Consider the following 10,340-nt stretch of genomic DNA (forward strand, 5'->3'; position numbering starts at 1 on the left):
TCTATTTAGATAGTGTTGTACCTTTAGTCTAGGTTATTCTCGTGCGGTCTCAAACGTTTTGGTAAACATTGGATGGGAATAAATGAAAAACAGTTATGAAATACTATATGACAGTAAAACAAGGAATACCGGTCTTTAAAAGGTGAGGTGATTTGTAAAACTAATCCATAAGAAAAGAAATCTGGCTTTACAGTTCTGTTGCTCATATGGGTGTTGATAGGATGATATCCATAATTCCTATTTGGGCCTCTCAAATGCACCAGGGGTGTATGCATTTTAACTTCCCAATAAATTTTTTATATTTCGATACAATGTTCGCGTGGGGAGGATGCCTCTGGACTAGAGCACGATGAGTCAACACAGGCCCACTCTGTGAAATCACACTGTCGCTCTGGCTTACACCTACTATGGCCATTTTGTATTATGCGTCACGCTGATTCTCCAGCCTTCAATTGTAGGTAGTCACGCCAGTACACTGTGTATATGCGATTCCACTCGTAGTAGCACCCATACATTAATGAGAAGCCTATTTTGTACATGCTTCATACGCATTTGCTAACACTGCTACACATGAATGTTTATTTTATTGGTTCACCAGACGAAAATATCTCACTCAAGCTGAAACTCAAATGGATGCGTTCTCTTGACCACCACACTCACACGACAGGTCACTCGAGCGCAAATGACTGACTCACTCACTCACTCTACACGCATTTCTCATACTCACATCCAGCTCCACCACTGTCACTCACACATCACACTCACAGCACCATTAGCTATGTCATGATAGGAGGTTCCAGGTTGACGATGAGGCGCATCACTAGATAATTGTGCAGAGCCAGTTGTCAGTTTTTATGCATGAGCTATATGTGCATTGATAACAGCATTTTAATAATTAGCTTTGACGCCATATTGTAACTCACATGTAGTGATAGCATTAACACCTGTGAAAATATTCATCTACCCCTCATTTTTGAACAGTACGAATGCCTGTCATTACTTTGGATTAACACACGATCGAACATATGGGACACTCTGCGACTTAACTCATTTTCATACGATTGGGACAGCCCACTATCACATTTTATTTTTTTTTTAAATGTTTTCGGTCTGTTTCCGGTATTTGTTAATGACGATGTGATGTGAGATGTGAGACTGGAATTGCACAGGGGAAAATAACGTATCTTTAGATGCGGATTTTGTTAAACTAATACGTTTGCGCTGTGGACCAACACTATACATTGACGGGGAAAGGGGTAGCAATAAAGATAACACCATTAAACAGTTACACAACATAACAGAAATAATATCGATAGCAGCGTCCCTAGCAACCACCTTGGTAACAATGAAAACGTTCTATGGACGCAATTTCCTGAAGTAATCTTCGTAATAACTAGCAAGATCATGTACATCCACTGCACACATAATCTGAAATAACAACTCATATTTCTCGCATCAAATGACATCAAAACGCATTTTAATGGCCAAACTAACTTTAAAATAGGCATTTTCCACCGAGAATAAAACGAAGTTTGGCCATGTTTTTTTTTTCTGCAGGGAGAAATTTGAAGATCACGTGACATAAAGACGCCAGCCATTGGAATGAATGGTGAAAAAAAACGGGGTTTGTCAAACAGAGTAGATGGTGTAGTCCTAAACGATAGCCGGGGATTCTGGGTAGTGTAGTGTCTTCTGCCATCCTTTACTCCGAAAAAATATTTGTTTCTCCGAATCGAAGGGGAAAAATACAAAAGCATTGCACACAATTTAAACCAATCAATGTTGTGTAATTAACAAGGATAATCTGGTGTTCTTTAGTCGATGAGTAGTGCAGATATCACTGTAAAATCAATCGACAGTAAGGGGAATACTTACTTCCGGGTGTACAATTCTCCGTTATCCAATGGGAATGGACGCTCACATTGCCTTTAAGGGCAGCCGACACAAACGAATGCCGTGTTTCCATGAGCGTCAAATCCCGCCGCAGATGGGAATACATTGCAATCAGTTGAAAGCTATTTGCGTCCCTTTATGAAGCTGAAGGAGCCTAGGAGCGTGAATATTCTGAGTCATAGAGAAATACTATTAGCCGCATCCCTCTGAAGAAGAGTATAACATTGGAGAATTTGTCCTTACAATTCAATCTGGCTTCGTAAGTTTAGCAACATGAGCTGTAACATAGTCGGTCATTGTTGTTATACTAAACTAGAATGGAAATAATTTCAGTAGAAAAAGGGTTTCATGTCCTTAAGGGTTCCAAATGGTGTGTAGTATTTGCATCTGATTAAAAGTGTGAGGCTTTTAGTCTTTGGATCCAAACAAAATTAAAATAATTTGAATGTAATCAAGTATTGTCCAATGCAGAAACAAAAGTAGTTATTCTAGCTATTAAGAGCGTCAAAAAGCAGGTTAAATATAGTTCCAAGACATATAATATGTAACCAATCAACAATTTGATTAAGATTAGAAATAACAAATATATGTGTAAAATAAACTTTAAATCCATACAATGCAAATGTTTGTTTGATGCAGTTGATAATTGATGTATTATATGTTATTTTCACACAGGTGCAAGGCCATTGTCACCGGGCACATCCCATGTCTGTGCAATTAAGTCTGGTTGTTCATGCTGAGATGGATATGCATCTGAGCATATTTCTGTCACACCAGGCGGCAGAGTGCAATTTAGGCATTACATTTAGCTTCTGTTGTCTCTGGCCACCATCACAAAGGCTAACATAATCGTTTTTTGGCCTTAATTAGCAGATATGCACCCATACAGAACTCTCAATTACCACAAATCCTTCTCTGTTCAGTTTCCCTCTGTTGCCCTGACATATCATATTTAAACTAGAACATACCTAAATACAAATGAAGGTTTACATTTTGTTGATTTAAATGCAGCTGTCGAATTAGAGTGTCGATGGAGCACACATAATTCTCGCTAAAATCTAAGGTTAAAATAAAATAACACATACATGACTTTACAGACTAACTTGTATTCTGTTCACATTGGAACCCTTTTAAAAAACGGATTAACACTCATCTAATTTAGTCATTAAAGATAGTCAATATGAGCCATGCTTCCTGTTTGTGAAGACACCACTCGTCGCTTTTAAGTTCTCTTCAGGATTTTGGCCCATTATCCATTATCCTGACTCCTTTCCTCAAACAGGTGTACAAATGACTCGTACATTTCACTTCAAGCACTCCTTGTATAACCCACTACTCTTGCTCCATTAGACAGACCCCTTATCAAATAGCTTGCCTTGATGGACACTGCCAGCATTTTAGAAAATGTTTCTAATACACTGCAATCTGATTTATCAATATCTGTTCAATCTTATGCCTGAACTTTAATCATGGGCACTGATAATATAATAATAGTTTTTTTCCATTTAAGTTTTCAATGTATGCGCTGTCACGGGAAAAATTAAGATTGTTGACAGTGAACAGTTTTCAAAAGATTGACACTTTCTGAATATGTATGTATTATGTTGGGAAAAAAGCCATGCAGTTCCCGACCAACAAAATAATGCAAGTAATTTGTATGTTAATGTGATTTTAAGGAGAGGCATAGCAATTTGATGGAGAAACGTCTAGTTATTGGTTACTATTTATATAATCACATTTGGAAAAAAATACAGCTTTCCTGATCTTTTTGTTCCGTTTCTATATTTTTCAAGAACGGTATGTGTATGAAAGCTTGTTATTATTTGTCTTATTTGGTTGGTGATGGAACATTTTAAGAGACCCTATTATGCTTGTTGGGTTTTTCTCAATATATAGGTTTTTGTGGAAGTAAATAGTTTGCAGGTTTGCAAGTTCCCTCCTGAGGGAGTTTCTCTCCCACACTCTCCCCCCCTGCCTGAAAAGCTTTGACAAAAATATTTTGTTTACTTCTTTAATATGAAGACATCACTATGTAAGAGAACGTATGAGACAAATAAAGCACTTTTTGGACATGAAAGCATGTAAACATGTCAGGATAGATGCATAAAATACAAATATGGACCTGAAAATGAGCATTTTATGTGCTATTTAACTTTTGATCAAAAGTTCAGGAAGGTTAAAACAGATGGTATATAAATCAAAATACCCAGATGGATCAAGGCACTATTTTGTTCCTAGATTCCTTTATGCTTTGTGTCTTAAGTATTTTTACAATCCAAACTAAACTTATATTAAAATCAACTGATAATTCCCTTGGCCATGGACAACCAACATTCAGGATTTGAACACCATGAAAAGCAGAAGATTTGCAATTATATATTGCTTTTGGAAATAAACTTTTCAGCAATTGTTAATTGAATGTACTGTTAATTTATGATAAACACACTTGTGGTCATAATTAATGACACAAATGTAGCTAATTGCTGAATGAACAATGTGCAAAAACCAATAATTTGGCCTGAAAACATAAGAAGCGCCAACAAGCTTGTTAAAAGTGTGAACAAACTACAGTATCATCTGCAGAATACTGTTGACTTTAAACCACAATTTCCTGTGATCCATGAAAACAAACGTAAGATGGATGGATGTTCTCCATCAACAAGTTTGAATTAAATGAGCAATAGTTAGAAGAGCATGTGAGAATATTTGTGGCTCCAGTAGTGTAATTTCTATTTAATTTCCCCACGGAATTGCTCTTTCCCTGATTAATGTCATACATTTAAGGCAATTTAAGGTCAAACTGAGATTATGGTCATTACAATATCTCATTCCTTTAGGGAAGGAATATAGACTCAACACTGTCAAACATGTTTCATATGTCAAGGTAGAAAATAAAGAAGGATTGGATATGAAGTATAATTAAGTTAATATTTAGAAAAGGTCAAGCCTGAAGGCGTTTTGAAATTGCTCACTTAAACTTAGGGAGAACCGAATTATGATACTTAACCAAAGTCATTATGAAGCTGCTTCACCGAATAATGAAGTGCACTCTTGATTCAGACAGCCACATGCAGAAGATTACAATGTTAATGAGCAGTGGGAGACATAGAGTATGGTCTGATACTAATGGCACATTTCCACTGCAGCGGGGTAGCCCCGTTTAAGCGTCCTCGCTCATGCCTCGGGCTGCCTCGCTGGCCGTCTGAGGCCGTGGCACATTTCCATTACAGTTTAGGACCTGGGGTAGCAACGCAGTGTAGGCGGGGCGATCGGATTTTTGGCGGGCCTTTTGGGCGGAGCAACGCTGGGTAAAACTGCAGAGGATGTGGAAGCGATCGTTTACTTGTTTCTTGGTGTGTGGCTTGTTATCACAGCAAGAAGGAAAGTGATGTTTAAAAGTAGGCTGCGTATAGCAAGACGAGATGCAGAAGAAGCTGACGAGAGAGTTTCGGAAGTCCTACAATGCTGCAGAGACTACAACAGGACTAGACGACAACGCTACTCGGTAAGCTAACGTTCGCTAACTAGCCATGTGTTTAGGCTCACGCTCACAATACGACCAAAGTGTTTCAAGTATTTAATTAATTGTAGCTACCACTTCAAATATGTATGCTTTTGTTTGTGTATTTCAGAAGTTACGTCGCCGCAGACCATGTGAAACTTGCGAAATCCATGGTGCTGACATGCTGTGCTCTGCGAGAGTCATGGAGAGGACTATGATGATGGGTGGAATGCACCAGCAGCAGCAGAGCCTGGGGTAGCAGTGGCTCAAGGTGCAGAGGAGGAGGGCACTGACATCAGAGAGGGTTTGATGCGCTACCTGAATACCTAAATATGCATTGTATTGTATTCATTGTATTGAACATAAATACATCTTTTTTTTTCATATACATGTGTTTGTCAAATGTTTTAAACAAAAATGTTATCTGAATTGAATATTTTGTAAATATTTGAATTTCAAGCACCAGTAAGTACTGCCCCATAATAAGAACATTTGAGGAAATATCAGATTATGAAAATAAAATCTTTCTAATAAATTAAGCGAATATCAAAGCTAACTATAAACATAAATACTAAAGTGTAAAACACAGCAAAACTATATTCATAAATGCAAGTGTAAAATAGTGTGGACAATTGTAAACATAAGTATTTACCTTCCACATTTTATCAACTGTAAAACATGTTTACCTAACCCTCCGATGTTCATAGGTTGTATTTTATTATATTTTATATTGAGTTAGAAGAGTCTGCACGAATTTTCGACACAGACTTCGCCCATACCAAAGAAGAAAACAAGAGAGCGAGAAACTTTATATATTCCTTCACAAACAAACTCAGTTCATCTTGCTCCGCTAATGTTAACCCCTCGGTTAAAGATGATGTACATAATACATTAAATAGTACATAAGAATTATGTAATGTTTTATTTGTACATTATTACAAAATCTCCCCTCCTGGAGTTTCGAATCGTTTCGGAAGTTAAAAGAACCGAAATTTAGAAAGAATTTTTGTATTGAAATATAAAATACCCGAAAAAGGTTGAACTTAACGAAAGAAACGTACAATAATAAATAATAATAATAATACGAATACTAATAACGAAATATTTAAAGTAGATACAAAGAAGAAGAAGATTTAGTTCGTAAATACACTTAGCTCAAAAAAAGACAACGCCACGTTAATGTAATAGTTGTCTCTATTCTATCAGTTTTTCGAAGAAAATACCACCGTCGATATGTTATGTTTTTTTTCAAAACTACTTTTTCCCGTACGGTAATTTGGTAGTTTAATTTTCTTACTTTTGACAATAACGTTCGGGTCGTATTATACGTTAGTAATAGTTGTTTTGTCCTATTCTATTCAGTTTTTTCAAGAAATAACCACGTCATTATTGTTATGTTTTTTTACAAACATAGTTTTTCCGTACGTAATTTGTTATGTTTATTTTTTACATTTTGCATAACGTCGGCTCGTTTTATATAGTCCGTAACATTTTTCATTTTTATTTACTTGTAAATTTCTTTATTTATTTCGTCTCTTCATGTTTTACGAACGTAAATTTTTAATTTGATCTATGTTTTTATATTCATACATGTTTAATGATTAATTCTATAAACTTTCATAGTTGCCTTTCCTCTGCCCGGTGCAGCCGACGGTGGCAGCCGACGGTGCAGCCAGACCGGTGCAGCCGACGTTCAGCCGACGTGCAGCCGACGGGTCAAAGGGGATCGTGGAGCGGTTCTACACGGTCCTTCCGGATCCGAACTTCCAGAGACGAACTCGCCTCGGAGGAGGAAGAGTTCTGCCGGAGGAGGGAAGAGTTCTGCCGGAGGAGGAATAGTTCTGGCGTAGGTTGAGGGTAGCGAAGGCCGAGTCGTCTACGACAAACGGGTCAGGTTCCGGCAAGGACGGACCGCGTAAACGACAAGTACCACGGGCAAGGAACGACCCGGGCTAGGAGAGAGGGAGCCAAAGGAGAACGGACCCCTGTTATGTATTATTAATCGTTTGTTCCTTTTTTGTGTCCTGGTCCTGTGTCCAGTGTGTTCCGTATATTCTTACTGACAATATTTGTCTTTGTTGTCATTCCTACTTGATTCTTTCAAGACCCGGGATCTTACAAAATGTGTACTTAACACTTTTACTTAAATGTAATTACAAGGTCCGGACAACTATTACTTGATATTTATCATACATATACTATCCTGCAGGTGGTGTTGACACGAATTGATCAAATTCTGGAAATGAAACATTGTCCTCGTAAAGGTGTGTCCACCTTATCGAATAAAATTTAATGACTGCTACCCTACTAGGTTCCAAATTTTTTTTTTGTGTTAAGGTCAGCAAAGCCCGGAACAGATAAAGAATGGATCTTGGTGTGCGGACGACGCCACAGCCACTACCGTGATGTCGCAAACCACCAACTCAACCACAGCCAGATAGCCCGACCACAGACCACCCAGCTCAACCCCGCAGGTAAGACCTAAGCTACTGCTACAACACCTGGTTAGGTGACGGTAGTGGGCAACAAAGCCCTTACGAAGGGAGGAGTGATCAGGCTTACATTAGTAGATCTTGTCGTTTTAATGAACAATTAAATGTGTTTAGTGACGGTCGTGTTATGATTTATCCGTTGTATTGATATCTTTTATTTTGACTTGCATTGTTACCGTTGTATACCCACAATCGTTTTGTTTCGAGGATCGATTCCGATAGACCGGATCCGATAGAACAGATCGATCGATACATCGAGAAGCCCCGAGGTATTTTCGTACCCAACAGCTTGGTAATTCCATTCCTCATTTTATCCTGAAGAAACAATCTTCACCCGGCATGGAAGCTCGAGCGGGCCGACCGGAAACAGTAGAGGGTTACTGCTACATCCCATGCAGCTAGCTTGGAGGAGCCAGCTGGTGCGACAGCCGTAAAGAAACTGCAACGGTGCGTAAAAGCTACTTGACGGACCGTCATATTTTTACCGACTTTTCCAGTTCTTTTTACGTGTGCTCACCAGCACCCAGCTGGGCTCTAGCCCAACTGCTCGCAGGGATGAGAGTCAACCCCTCTCGGACCTGAGACTTTTCGAAATCGCCCTCGAGCTTTCCATGCAGAGTGAAGAGAATTGTTCTTCAGATAAAATAGGAATGTAAATTACAAGCTGTTGGGTACGAAATTACCTCGGGCTTCTCGATGTATCATCGATTCCTGTCTATCGGCTCGTCTATCGGAATCAGGATCTCGATAACAACGATTGTGGTATACCACGGTAACCAAATGCACAGTCAAAAATAAAAGAATATCAATAACAACGCATAATCATAACACGACTCATCAAACACATTAAATTGTTCAGTAAAACGACAAGATCTACTCCTTAATGTAAGCCTGACACTCCTCCTTGTAAGGGCTTGTTGCCCACTTACCGTCACTAAGCCAGTGTTGTAGCAGTAGCTTAGGCCTTACCTGGGTTGAGCTGGTGTCTGTGGTCGCTTCTTGGCTGTGGTTTGAGTTGGTGGTTGCGACTCACCGGTAGTGGTGTGGCGCGCGTCGCACACCAAGATCCATTCTTTATCTTTACCGCTTGCTGACCTTAACACAAAAAAAAATTGGAACCTAGTAGGTAGCAGTCATTAATTTATTCGATATGGTTGACACACCTTTACGAGACAATGTTCATTTCAGAATTGATCATTCGATGTCAACACACACTGCAGGATAGTATAGTATATAACATATAAGTAATAGTTGTCCGACCTGTATACATTAAGTAAAGGTGTAGTGAACATTTGTAGATCCACGGTTTGAAGAGAATCAAGTAAGGAATGACAACAAGACACAAATATGTACAGTAAGAATATAGGAACACACTGGACACGGACAGGACACAAAAAGGAACAACGATTTAATAATACAATAACAGTGGGTCCGTTCTCCTTTGCTCCTCTTCTCCTAGCCCGGTCGTCCTTGCCGTGGTACTTGTCCGTGTACCGGGTCGTCCTTGCCGTGAACCTGACCCGGTTTCGTAGACGACTCGCCTCTACCCTCAACCTACGCCTGGCGAACTCTTCCCTCCTCCGGCAGAACTCTTCCCTCCTCCGCGAGTTCGTCTCTGGAAGTTTGGATCGGAAGGACCAGTGAGAACCGCTCCACGATCCCTGACCCGTCGGCTGCACCGTCGCTGGACCGTCGGCTGCACCGTCAGTCGGCTGCACCGTCGGCTGCACCGGGCAGAGGAGGCACTATGAAGTTTATTGGAATTATCAATAACATGTAATATATAAAAAAATAGACAATTAAAAATTTACGTTGTAAACATGAAAGAACAAATAATAAAAGAAATTTACAAAGTAAAATAAAAATAAAAATGTTACGGTACATATAAATACGACCGACGTTATGTCAAAATGTAAAAATAAACATAACAAATTACCGTACGGAAAAACTATGTTTGTAAAAAAAACATAACATATGACGGTGGTTATTTCCATGAAGAAACTGAATAGAATAGAGAAAAACTATTACTTAACGTGGGTTGCCTTTTTTTAGTCTAAGGTATTAGAACTAAATCTCTTCTATATTTGTATGTACTTAAATATTCGTTATTGTTTGTAGGTAGTCAATCCTTTTTCGGGTATTCTATTTCAATCAAAATTCTCTAAATTTCGTTCTTTTAACTCTGAACGATCGACTCCCAGAGGAGATTTTGTAAAATGTACAAATAAACATTACCATATTCTTATGTACTATTTATGTATTTGTACCTCATCTTAACAGGGAACATTATGGGAGCAAAATGAACTGAGTTCGTAGTAAGGAATATATAAAGCTTACTGCCGCTCGATGTTTTCTTCTTGGATTCGGTAAAGTCGTTCGAAAATTGTGCAGATCTTCCCTTTCTAACTTCATTATAAAATTATATAATAAAATACAACACCTATGAAATCGGA

General features: G+C 38.7%; 1 long non-coding RNA gene across 1 annotated transcript; it reads left to right on the forward strand.

Annotated features, from left to right (window-relative positions):
- Positions 1-5,263: 5,263 nt before the first annotated feature.
- On the forward strand, positions 5,264-5,781 carry LOC104941266 (uncharacterized). The gene is made up of 2 exons (XR_797880.1): positions 5,264-5,398; positions 5,526-5,781. It is a non-coding gene; the product is annotated as an uncharacterized lncRNA (long non-coding RNA).
- The last annotated feature ends 4,559 nt before the right edge of the window (positions 5,782-10,340 follow it).

Source organism: Notothenia coriiceps, unplaced genomic scaffold (genome assembly GCF_000735185.1).
Source record: "Notothenia coriiceps isolate Sejong01 unplaced genomic scaffold, NC01 NC01_scaffold00003306, whole genome shotgun sequence".
Taxonomy (NCBI): domain Eukaryota; kingdom Metazoa; phylum Chordata; class Actinopteri; order Perciformes; family Nototheniidae; genus Notothenia; species Notothenia coriiceps.